Source organism: Gopherus flavomarginatus, chromosome 1 (assembly GCF_025201925.1).
Source record: "Gopherus flavomarginatus isolate rGopFla2 chromosome 1, rGopFla2.mat.asm, whole genome shotgun sequence".
NCBI classification, from domain to species: Eukaryota; Metazoa; Chordata; order Testudines; family Testudinidae; genus Gopherus; species Gopherus flavomarginatus.
The window spans coordinates 369857388-369871234 of NC_066617.1; positions in this window are offsets into that span (position 1 = coordinate 369857388).

The following is a 13847-nucleotide window of genomic DNA, read 5'->3' on the forward strand; positions in this document are numbered from 1 at the left end:
CAGCTTCTGATGACCAGATGATGGGACTGGATGACAGGAGATGGATCCCTCCATAACAGTCCTGTTCTGTTCTTTCCTTCTGAACACCTGGCATTGGCCACTGTCAGAAGACAGGATACAGGACTAGACTGACATTGGTCTGACCCAGTCTGACCATTCATATGTTCTTATCTGAGTCTCCTTTTTCTAATCTGGGTGCTTGAACTGATAGTCGATGGTGCCCACATGCCTCACTACTTCAGATAGTCCCTGTCATTGAACCAGTAATTTGACCAGGAAACTTGTCAATAACAATAACATTGAATCACCCATTTTGAACACTCATGGCTGGACCCCTTTGTTACAGGCCTTCTCTTGTACCCATTATGCATTTAGCAAAATTCTTCTAGCAAATGCTCACAAAGTCTTGAGGTGCTTGCTTAATTTGAGAATGTATTGGACTATGTTCATTGCCTGGGGTCTTTGCTCCTCCAAGCAGGTCTGGAAAGCCTAAAGGCTGCCTCCCAGACAGCAGTTGAAAGGAAGAAAACTTGGAGGCTTGAAGCACTTTCCTGATAGCAAAAAGGAAGTGGGGGAAGAGTTGGTCTCATCATTTGGAATTTGAATATACAAACTTTTTTAAACTCGCCCTCAAAGTTCTGTGAAATTGCTCTACAAACCCATAAATTCTTAATACCTTTACCTTCATTAGATTCTAAATTCTTTCATTAATTGTAAAGAGAAGTTAGGTCCTTGACCAATATGGATTTCTTGGGGTATTAGCACCGGGGAGAGGAATTCCATAAGCTCATTTGTCTCATAGCTAGGGTGCTAGGTCTATGCCTAGCTGGCAATAAACCTGGCTGGGTGCCTTTGTCACCGAACTGTGCCTGTGGTCTTTCTTTATGAGTAACATCATGGTCTGCTGAACTAGCAGGTTACCTTATTTGTGAATACTGATAACACTCGATCTCCAAGGACAGAAGCGCTGAGCAGCCTCAACAGCGCTGCCGAGGCAACAACATGCCAGCTTTTAGCACTTAACGACAGCCAGCTGATACTCTGAGGCCAGTAATGAGCAACTCTACACTCTGGAGCAGGTTTGGCCACTGCCTCAGTCACTGGGGTTCCACCATTTCCCCATTCACTACAGCAAGTTGTTCCCAGGCATGGCTAAGGATGCGATTATGTCATGGAAGTCACAGATTTAGTGACTGTCAGAGATCTCAGTGACATTTTCCACTTTAGCTCTGGGGTGACGGAGACAGAGCTGTCAGCCAGAGGGAGCCCCCAAGTTCTTAGCTGCCATGGGTTGCCAAGGCCACAGCAGATCTCAGCAACCACCGGTGTCTGGGGGACCCGGAGCTCCAAGTTACCATATGTGGGGGGACCCAGAGCTCCAAGCTGCCACTGGCGGCGAAGGCTCTGGGGCTCTGTGACACGGACTGCAGCAGGGGCTCTGGAATTCTGCGACACTGGGACTGCAGTGGGGACAACGGAGATCTGAGCTGTTGGTCTGCAGCAGGGGACACGTAGCTGTTAGCTGTGTTGGCAGCAGGTGCTAGACCTCCTCCAATCCTGAAGCCGTTCTTGGGCTCTCATCCTCCTGACTGGGCTTTAATTGCCCCATCAGTACCCTGCCCCATTTATTTTTAGTAGAAGTCACAAACAAGTGATGGGCTTACGTGTATTTCTGTTTATTGCCGGTGTCATGTCCATGACTTTTCCAAAAAATAACTGTGACAAAATCATAACCTTAGGCATGACTGATCATCTGGTCTCCCTGTATTTTCTGAACAAAATTTGGGTCATGGACCAGGATAGACTCCTTGGGTGAACACATTCTTGATGCTGTCTAAGGCTGTGGTCAATGCAAGTCCACTGACTTGGCTGGAAGTGTCCTCCACAACATCAGCTTTTCCCTCCCCTGTTCCTATTAACTGCCATTTCTAGTCCTTTCTATTTTCCTCAATGGAGAGTGACTTCCACTTTTTAAAGGATGTAGTTTGCCTCTAACTGCTTCTTTTACTTTGTTGTTTAGCCACAGTGGCACTTTTTTGGTCCTCTACTATGTTTTCTTTCAATTTGGGGTTTACATTTAATGTGTTTTTATAAAGTTTTCATGCAGCCTTCGTAGAAGAATCTGAAATTGAATATGAATGTACCAAAAATGCTTTGCAACCACAAGAGGTATGTTTAGAAGTAACGGAGGGAAAATGTCATTTTGCTATTAATCCATTTGCAAATGAATATGTTTATGTGGGTCATAATTGTGTGTACCTTAGAAGTTGGTATCCTCTGTTCATAATTAATTATGTGTACAATATAACCCACACAATCCCCAGAAAAATACATGTTTTTGTCAACTTGTAGCCATGAAAGGATGAGGTTGCCAGATTTCCACTGCATTAAAGCCAAAAGTCACTTAAAATCTGACCTAAAAGTAGCCTAATCAATTTCTTGAAGCATTTTTTTTAATTCAGTTTGGTCTATACACCAAATAACAAAAGGAAGGTTTTGTTAGATACCTAGTACAGATTTGATTAAAAACAAAACAAACAGACAAAAAAAAAAAACAGCTTCAAGCCCCAGCAGAAGATTGTCCACGTTAGCAACAAAGCTATCAAAGGATAATAAAATTCAAATTCAAAACCCCAGTACTGGTATTTGTTTCCTGACTGAGCATTGGCAGGGGTTTCAAACCAACTGCAGCAATTGGCATTGTGAAAGTAGCCCAAAAGATCTGTAGCATAAAAACAACAAAAACATGATTATGGTATATATTTCTAATTGCATTCAGTGACGGTAGTCAATGTCCACATTTTGTGTTGAAGTAGTTTGTTACTGTTAGTCTTTAGTTGGTTTATCTGCTGGGTTTCCTGAAGGATTGGACATGAAAAAAAGATGATCACTGGATCACTGTACATATGATAAAGAAATTCAGCACTGTAATTTCTTTCTTTTCTGTTTGGCAATCTGAAAGTATACCTTCTGTTCATCAAACTGATCAGGAAACCTTTTCACACAGGTACTAAGGGGAATCTGCAGTATCTTCTGGTAGTCTAGGAGTTATGCAAAGGCCGAGTGCTATGGTGTGTGAGGTTGAGGGCTGATGAGTGACAATGAAAGAGGACGGGTGATGGTCAAAGAGAGGGAACATAGAAACAGAGAGCACAGAGCTTGTTGATGGAGTGATAAGACATTAGATGAGAGGAATTTCTCAGACTGCAAATTTCCAAAGTGCTGAGCTCAGCCAAACTGTGACAGGACACCCTTGATTAATGAGGACCATCCTTTTACCCTCTTGTCGCACAGGTTGAAAGTCAGTGGCCTCTGGTGATCACCTTCTGCAAGTGTATTTGCCCATTTTATCACTCAGCTCTTGAGTTTTGACCCCATAAATAATGGGGTTGAGCACAGTAGGAACAAGAATATAGAGGGCGGACAAGATGATGAGACCATTGGAAGTGAGGTCTCTAATGAACCGGATTGTCAGGATGGTGAAGAGAACAGGAGTATAAAATGTAACCAGTACGCAAATGTGGATAGTGCAGGTGTTGAGGGCTTTCTGGTGGGCTCTTTTGGAGGAGATTCTGAGGACGGCCCTAATGATGAGACCATAGGACAGGGCAATGAGCATCAGATCTGACCCCATGAGTAAAAATGGTATCACGAAGCTGTATGTCCTGTTGAATGTGATATCTCCACACGACATCATTGCCAAAAGCATGTGCTCGCATTGTATTTGGGGGATAATGTGGTTGTCACAGAATGGCAGCCTGCTCAGTGTCAGGGGCAGGGGCACCATGAAAAGTAAAGCTCTTACCAAACAAGCAAGCCCTAGCATAACTACTCGTGCATTGGTGAGGATAGTAGGGTATCTCAAAGGATTACATATGGCAACATAGCGATCAATGGCCATTAGCATGAGAACACCAGACTACACAAAACTAACTGAGTGAAGGAAGAAAATCTGGGTGAGGCAGCCACCCATAGTAATGCCTTTCAGATTGAACCAAAATATACACAGAGCCTTTGGTATGACTGTGCTAGACTTGGTGATGTCTGTGTGTGCCAGCATGCATATCAGCAGGTACATCGGCTTTTGCAGGGTCTCCTCTTTGCTTACAACAAACAGAACTATGAAATTTCCCAACAGGCAGAAAATGTAGGATGTAGAGTAAGGGATGGAAATCCAGATGTGGACATCTTCCATGCCAGGGACACCCATTAGGATGAATGTTGACGGGTCAGACTGGGTGAAGTTCAAATCTGCCATGATGTCATCAATGCGTCGATCGAGCTTAGAAATGCTCAATACACCTGTGAAGGGAGAGGAGCACAGTGAGAGAAATTACATGGTTTATAAAATAATTAGTAGGGTAAACATTTCATAGCTATTACCAGTCTAGAAATGGGGGTGAGGAGAGAGGTGGCAACATTTGAAGATGGCACCAGATTATTTAGGTCATAGTCAAGTACAGAGAAGTTCTCTGAGGGAGCTAACTCAGCCATGTGAATGTGCAGCATGTTGGCAGACGAACTTTGATGGCAATAATTGCCTCGTGTATGCCCACTAGAGGGAAAAGCTTGAACTCCTCAAACACCTTACAAGGTTCTAATTTAAATGTATGCACTCAGGACAGGGAACTGGGTGTCACGGTACACAGCTCTGTGAAACCGTGCTCATAGTGCAAGCACAGAGAGAAGCAAAGCAAAATATTGGAATCCAGGACGAGTGTTATGGGATATCATACAGAAAATACAGTGTCATGAGATCGGTCAGTCAATGTTTCACCCTCCTCTGGACTCCTCTGTTTAGTACTGGGCACTTTTCTCACATAGAATATTGCAGAAATAGAGAGTTTCAGACCAGGGGAGCAAGAATGATCAAGGGCCTGGGGAAACACTCATATGGAGAGAGGTTGAAAAGACTGGGATTATTACCTTACAAACGAGATGAAGAAGAGGGGATATGAGAAAAGTCTGTAAAGTACTGATTGGTAGAGAGTAGATCGAGAATGTGATCTCTCGTCTCATTACACAAGTTTAAGAGGACATTGGATTAGACTGAAATGGGGCAAATTCAAAACAGAGAAAAAAGAATGCTTTCTTCACTCTATTCCTAAATAGGCTGAGGAATTCGTTGCCACAAGAGGTAGTTGAGGCCATTAGCTAAGCAAGAATCAGGAAGGGTTTGGACATTCACATGGAAAGAGAGATATCCAGTTACAATAGTTGCAGCTAAATAAATATTTGGAAAGCCTATATGACAATGTGATTCAGAGTACAAACCAATGTCTAGCTTTTAGGCATTGGAGTGACACCCTCCTGATTGTCAAGTAAACTCCACCATCTATCTACTGCTGAGTTTTTTACACATTCTCCTGCAACACCTGTGGCAGTCACTGTCACAGAGAGGACACTGGACTAGATAGATCCACAATCCAGTTCCTATATTGGAAAGGAGATAAGTTTTCCCCATGGAAACAGACATCATCATATAATCATAGACTATTACAGTTGGAAGAGACCTAAGGAGTTCATTTAGACCAATCCCCTGCTCAAAGCAGGACTAACTCCAACTAAATCATTCCAGCCAGGGCTTTGTCAAGCCGGGTCTCAAAAACCACTAAGGATGGAGATTCCACCACCTCCCTAAGTAACCCATTCCAGTGACCATCCCCCTAGTGAAATAGCATTTACTAAAATACAATCTAGATCTACCTAACTGCAATCTGAGACCATTGCTTCTTGTTCTGTCATCTGCCACCACTGAGAAGAGCCGAGCTCCATCCTCTTTGGACCTCACTTCAGGGAATTGAAGGCTGCTATCAAATCCCCCCTCACTCTTCTCTTCTACACACTAAATAATCCCAGTTCCCTCAACCTCTCCCCCAAGTCATGTGCCTCAGCCCACAAATCATTTTCACTGCCCTCCACAGGACTCTCTCCAATTTGTCGACATCCCTTCTGTAGTAGAGGGACCAAAACTGGATGCAGTACTCGAGGTGTGGCCTCACCAGTGTTGAATAGAGGGGAATAATCACTTTCCACATTCTGCTGACAATACTCCTACTAATACAGCCCAATATGCCATTGGCTGTCTTGGTAACTAAGGCACACTGCTGACTCATATCCAGCTTCTCATCCACTGTAATCCTCAAATCCATTCCTGCAGAACTGCTGTTTAGTGAGTTGGTCTCCAGCCTGTAGCAGTGCCTGGGATTCTTCTGTTCTAAGTGCAGGACTCTGCATTTGTCCTTCTTGAACCTCATCAGAATTCTTTTGGCCCAATCCTCCAATTTGTCTAGGTCATTCTGAACCATATCTGTACCCTCCAGCTTATCTACCTCACCCCCCATTTTAGTGTCACCTGCAAACTTGCTGAGGGTGCAATTAATCCCATCATCTAGCTCATTAATGAAGATGCTGAACAAAACTGACCCCAGGACCGACCTCTGGAGCTCTCCTCTTGATACTGGCTGCCAACTAGCCATTGATCACTACCCATTGAGTCCAACAATCTAGCCAGCTTTCTGTACACCTTATACTTGATTCATCTTGCTAAAGTCAAGATATATCATATCCACCACTTTCCTTATATCCACAGAGCAAGTTATCTCATCGTAGAAGGCAATCAGGTTGGTCAGCCATGAGTTGCCCTTGGTGAATCCATGTTGACTGTTCCTGATCACTTTCCTCTCCTCCAAGTGCTTCAAAATGGATTCCTTGAGTACCTGCTCCATGATTTTGCCAGGGACTGAAGTGAAGCTGACGGGTCTGTAGTTCCCTGGTGTAATCAGGTGTAGACTCACCCAGTGCTGCCTGCTGGTGGCTGTCTCAGGATTTAGCTCACCAGTCACCATGGCGCCACGTGCAGGACAGGTGTCCCACCTGTCATTGACCCCCACATCCGTTCTGGACCCCGGTGCCCTTGTCTTGGGTGCTGCACCCCTGGCAGTACCACACTCTCTCTGGGTTTCCCCATCCAGGGACCCCCACCCCCAATCCCCACGTTGCCTCAGTCGTGGCTACTGCGTCACCATCCTGCTCCCGTGCCCTGGGGCAGACTGCAATCTATCACTTTCCCCATGGGAGCAGTGCCTCCTAATATGGCCCAGTCTCTGGCAGTGCCAGCAGGCTCCCTGCCGCTTGACTGTTGTGGGCCTTTCAGGATCCCTCTGGGGTCTCGCCCCTTCGCCAGGGCCAACTTGGACCCTCTGCCTCGGGCCTGGGCACACGCACTGCAGGTGGCCTTCTTGTCCACAGGCACAACATATTTTCAGCCGCCTGGGTTCCCTCACTCAGTAGCCAACTTGAGGGATTTGCTGCTTTCTCTGTTCGGGGCAAGGCGCCCTGCCACCAACCCCGTGGGGACAGTCCCATCTTATGTGTCCTGTCATGCTGCAGGTGTAGCAAGCCCTGCGCTCTGCCACAGGCTTCCTGGCCTCAGCCCTCCACTGCTCACATCCTCCACATTTTTTTCCTAACTCCTTCCCAAGGAGTTTCCACAGGGCCCACTGTTCTTCCACCAGCTGGCCAAACTGCTCTTGAAGGGCCCATAGCACCTCCCACAGTTCCTTTTGGGTCTCCCGGAATCCCAGAAGCTCTTCAGCCCCCTTCCACCGGGTCGCTGCGCCTGGGCCCACCCAGGGATGGCACCTGGGGCCTCTGCATAATAAACCCCAACATACCCAGGGTCCATCATCTCCTGCTTCTCCATGTTCAAGGATGTCTGGGCAATCGTCCACAGTCCTTGCTCTGGCTCCTAGTATCCTGAGTGGACAGCACGTGCCCACATTCTTCACCACTTGTAATCAAGCGTGGGCTCACCCAGCAGCATCTCCTGCTGGTCTTCTCGGGAATTAGCTCACCAGTCATCAGAGAACTATCTGCAGGCCAGGTGTCCCACCTGTTGTTGGCCCCAACATCCCTCCTGGACCCCAGTGCCCTTGTGTTCACCCTGCTACACTCAGGTTCTGGGCTATGACTTTGTGCTGGGCTATGACTTTATGCTCAAAAGAATGGGCCCTATTGCGCTAGGCTCTTGTCATTTAGTGCTACAGGGCTGCGCCTCTGTTACTTCCCTTGTTTCTTTCTTTTAGTGAGACAATTTCTTGCAGCCACCCAGCTTTGTCTGAGACATAAGTTAGTGGAGTTAACTGACAAGTGTGACAAAGACTTGTGTCAGCAACTCAGCCACTTATCCTCCTCATGCCTGAAAATCGATGAAGTTTGCAGATGATTCAAAAATTCGGCTATTTTAAATAATGAAGAAGACAGATCTCTGATTCAGAGAAATCTGTATTGGTTGTTAAACTGGTTTAAAGCAATCAATACATGTTTTAGTATAGCTATGTAGAAATCTACATCTAGGAACAAAGAACGTAGGTCATGCTAACATGATGCTAACTTCTCAGCTTGTGAGTTGTTCCTGTGTAGCAATCCATGATGCACCTTGGCATTTGCCATTAATGATATTTCTCACTGGTGAGACACAGTCAGTGATTACCCCCCAGCCAAGGGAGCAGGTATGATGGGATGCACCTCACTCCCCACAGAGGAAGAGCTGTGGCTAGTGTGGGGCAGCTCAGAGGTTGTGGGAGCGAGGGATGACTGTGGAGCATGGAGAAGACCCTGGCGACCAGTGTGCTGTTGGAATTTGGGCAGCCTGGCAGGTGGAAATAGAGTATGGACAGGGTTCAGAGTATGATGGGAAAACGAAGCAACTGAGGAACAAAGGTCAGTGGTTCTTTCCACTAGTGAAATGCCATGTAATGTAAATAACATTCAACAACAACAACTGTTGGATACAAAACTGAGAAAAGTTTGTATCACAAAAAGATAGTTAAGGGTTAATAGAACAGAAGTACTTCATGTCTCTTTTGCCTGTAAAGGGTTAACAAGTTCAGTGAGCCTGTCTATCACCTGACCAGAGGACCAATCAGGGGACAGGATACTTTCAAATCTTGAGGGAGGGAAGTTTTTGTGTGTGCTGTTAGTGTTTGGTTGTTGTTCACTCTGGGTTCTGAGAGTGACCAGACGTGCAACCAGGTTTCTCTCCAATCTCCCTGATACAGGTTCTTATAGATTTAAAATAGTAAGTACTAGGTGATAAGGCGAGTTAGGCTTATGTTTGTTTTCTTTATTTGCAAATGTGTATTTGGCTGGGAGGAGTTCAAATGTATATTTGGCTGGAAGGAGTTCAAATGTGTATTTTGCTGAAAGGATTTTAATTTGTACTTGTATACTTAGGCTGGGAGGGTATTCCCAGTGTCTATAGCTGAAAGATCCTTTAACATATTCCATCTTAAATTTACAAAGATAATTTTTACTGTTTTTTCTTTCTTTAAATAAAAGCTTTTCTTGTTTGTTTTTTTATTCTGATAAGACCTCAGGGGACTGGGTCTGGATCCACCAGGGAATTGGTGGGGAGAAAGGAGGGAAGGGGGAGAGAAAGGTTAATTTTCTTTCTGTGTTAGGATTACTTTCTCTCTCAGGGAGAATCTGGGAGGGGGAGAGAGAAGGACGGGGGGAAGGTGAATTTTCCTCTCTGTTTTAAGATTCAAGGAGTTTGAATCACAGTGATCTTCCAGGGTAACCCAGGGAGAGGAAGCCTGGGAGAGGCAATGGTGAGGGAAAGGGTTTACTTTCCTTGTGTTAAGATCCAGAGGGACTGGGTCTTGGGGGTCCCCAGGCAAGGTTTTGGGGGGACCAGAGTGTACCAGGCACTGGAATTCCTGGTTGGTGGCAGCGCACAAGTACTAAGCTGGTAAGCGAGCTTAGAGGAATTCATGCTGGTAATCCATCATTTGGACCCTAAGATTCAGAGTGGGGAATTATACCATGACAGTTTGTGACACCCAAGCTGCGGTTCTGTGGCTTGGCAGGGCAAAGAGAACCTGAAACCCTCCCAAACACAGTCGGGGCCAGGAAATGTCCCAGTGCTGGCCTTGGACCAACAGTCACAAAGAAAAAAATAATTTTAACAGAGCTGCCCACCTGTCTGTGTACATGCCACTCTATGCCTCCACAACACCCAGAGCTGCTCTCCTGTCCCTGCACACCCCCTGCCTGTCCCACAACCCTCAGCGCTGCCTACCTGTCCCTTTAGGCTCCACTCCCAGCCTCTAGAAACCACCAGCACTACCTGCCTGTCCGTGGACACCCCAATCCCAGCCCCCACAATCCCTAGCACTGCCCCCTCTCCTTGTAAACCCCCCTTAGCATTGCCCACTTGTCTGGATACAATCTACTCGCTCCTCCCACAACCCGCAGCACTTCCTGCCTGACTTGTACACCCCCTGCCTGCACCACAACCTGCCAGTCCGTGTACGCACTGCTCCGCACCCCCTCAATTCCCAATGCTACCCTCCTATTCCTGTGTAGCCACTGCCTATCCCCACAACCCCCATCGATGCCAGCCTCTCCATGAACACCCCTCTCCCCACCTCCATAACCTTCAGTGTCTATCACACTCCATGCCCCAGAACACCCAGTGCCTGGAATAGGCCCTTCAGAACCATCTGTCTAGCCTGGAAGCATTTTGCCCAGAGCTGTTACCCAGGTGTAACTACATTGAAATACAGATATGTAGTCCATATTCATAACTTCAGATACAAAAATGATACATGCCTACGAATAGGATACAGGACGTGTCTATGCCATAATCATATCATAATAACATCACTTTGAAGAATATGGGGTGCAGTGTCACACAAAGATCAATGGTTCATTCCACCAGTGAAATACCTGAAGTTACCTAAATAACATTCAACAAAAACAATTGGAAACACCCAGGCTGCAGTTCTGTGGCCCGCCAGGGCAAAAAGACCCTGAGTCCCTCAGAAACACTCTTGGGACCAGAAAAGGTTCCAGCAGTGGCCTGAGACCAACAATCACAATGAAAAATTTAACTTCAACAGCCCTGCCTGCCTGTCTATGTATGCCCTGCTCCCTGCCCTCATATCCCCCAACACTGCCTGCTTGTCTGTATATACCCTGCTCCCTGCTCTCACAACCCCCAGCGCTGCCTGCCTGTCCGTATATACCCCAGTCTGCCCCGACAACCACCAGTACTGCCCACCTGTCCATATACAACCCCTGCCTACCCTCACAACCCTCAGCACTGCCTGCCTGTCCCTGGAAACCACTTGCCTGTCCCCACAACCCCCAGCACAACCTGTCTGTCCGTATACACCCTGCTCCACGCCCCAATAGCCTTCAGTGCTGCCTGCCTGCCGGCATGCATTCCACTACCTGCCCCACATTCCCAGTGCTGACCACTTGCCCAAGTAGGCCCCCCCACCCCGACAATGTCCAGCCAGGCCACACAGTGATACCCCTCGCCCAGAACCAAAACCAGGTGCCAGACCCCATGGCAACAACTCACATCAATATCTCCTCAGACTAGGTTAAACTCAGTGTCTGCCTGCACCGGGGAAAAACGGGGAGGATCAGTCTGACCTGCCTTTCTGGGGGCAAAGTGAACCCCATCAGCAGCTCTGCCTGTGCAGGGAAAGAGAGGAACAGACCCAGTGGGAGGGAGAGAGGACGTGGAGACTAAAAGGAGCCAGCGTGAATAACTCTCCCTAGAAAAATGACATAAAGTTTTAGTGTATTGCAGGCAGTTAGAAAGCTGGACACATGTTCTTGAGGCTGTTTTTCTGTGTCTGCAATTGCTGACATCACTGCGAGGCTGTAGTGGGGTTGCTCAAAGAAGGAGAGATGGTCCGGATGAGGGAAGGTGTCCGAGACCATCTGCAACAGTGTGGTCCACATTCCATTACAGTCTGAGATATCCCCCTACCACAGGAGGCCTCATTATGCCTCTTTGACCTGTGTGTTAGGCAGGATGTCCAATCCCTATTTCACCCAGTTTCAGGGCTCAGAGCCACTGTGATCTGGATACCACATGTTTTCCCCAAACACACTCATTTTGCTTTCCTGGACATCCCTCAGTGAGATTTCCAACACTGCCTGGTTCCCTCCAAGCCAGAAACATGCTTTTATTTTTACAGCTTTTTGTTGGTTTCTGTCCTCTCCAGACCCAGGGATGCAGGTGTGTGGAGAGAGCAGACCCATCTTCCTCTCTTAATTTTTTTTTTTCCTAATTGTTCTGAACCTCTAAGCCTGTGAGTTTTCAGCAAATCTCCTGTCGGTTTTTCCTTGATCCAAATGACATCCCCCACCATTACAGGCCACAGGATGACTCCAGTTGATGTCATTGGAGGCTCATGGCTGGTGTAAATCAGGCCATTTATTTAAATCCCTACATGTGGATTTAGAGTGAACTCCTGGCCATGTTTGGAGTTTTGTCATTGAACTCAAAAGGACCAGATTCACCCTTAGTGTTTAACTTTTGGCTTCAAGTTGCATAAATCACAGAGTTGGGTCCTGCTACAGAACGCGCTATGAAACCGCCAGTGCATGTGGTGTTCTGAGACCTGGCATAAAAGATGGGAATTTCAAAACACAGGGGTTCTGAGTTTGCTCTCAGGGAAGCCTTTCTCAATCTTCAGTGACCCACTGAAGGTAAAAGGTGGGAGCAGAATGTGGCCAGTTTGCCACCCATTCTTTTTGTGAACCCTCTGGTTACACATATACCCACTGCAGAGGCTTTGGCTGTACTACCTACCAGAGCAATGAAGTTCCTGAATTGGAAAACCTGAATGAACCAGACGAAAAACCACACAACCCTCCAACCCCGCAAGGAAGCTACTGAGACAGATAGAAGGACAACTCACCAAAATCCTGGCCAGCAGAGAGAGGAAATCTTCTTACTGTGACAGAAAGGGAGAGCCCTGAGAATCACTGTATGACTCTCACATGTCTGACACTCGCCGTGCTGGATAAATACCTTTATTATTCCTTTGTACAGTCCCTGTGGACTCTCTGGTTGGCTGGACTCCCAACAATTCCCTTGGCTCCGTGAGCAGTTGGAAGAGCAGAAGATAGACCCTGGAGAACTTCGACCTGAGAGCCTCCCCTGAGAGTTAGGAAATTATTTGCCGATACCAGGGGCTCATATTGTCATGTCAAACTGAGTCTTGCAGACGGTTCAGTCTAGCAATTGATGATGGCTTTCTTTTTTGTGTTTAATGTACTTCAGTCTGCACTCTGTGTGGGAATGCTACCATAAGAGACAAGACTAGCATAGCACTGCATTCCACCCATGCAGTTGTAATATCCAGTCCATTAACCTCACAAAATTCACTGCCACTTTGTGGAAGCCAAATGATGCGATCCTGAATTAATGCAGGCCAAAGGGCCTGGGAAAGGCTTTCTTCTCCCACGATACTGTCATCAAAGGTTTTTACCAGTATCCTGGTACTGGAGTGGCTTTCTCTGATCCTTTACTTCCTGTTTTGTGGTGAACCTCTCCGGTTCCTCTGCCTGTGAAGAAATATTTCTTTTCTGGAACAATTTAAATTCTATTAGCATGACATCATTTATCTACCTTTCCTTTTGTTTCTGATTCTGTATACAGAGGAACCGAGTCTATTCATAATATCATGTGGCCCAGTTTTTGTTTACATAAGTTGTGTTCTGATACAGAGTATCATCACCTGATTTTCAATTTCTCAAGCATTCTCTCTTTGCCTTTTATCAAAATAAACTTTTTCTTTCTGTTTAGATTTTCCCAATTTTATAGTTACCTGCAAGAGAACCTGATTCAAATGTTTTTATAATGTAATGATTTTCAGTTTGACTTTCTCTAGCTGTGTGCCACTGGTATGCCATAAAATATGCTCTAGCATTCACGTGATTCACCCAATCATCACCTCAAAGAATGTATGATGTGTAGAGATAATGGGAGTTGTCCTGAGTGTCATTAAAATGAGTGGAATTAGAGTATTCCAGTT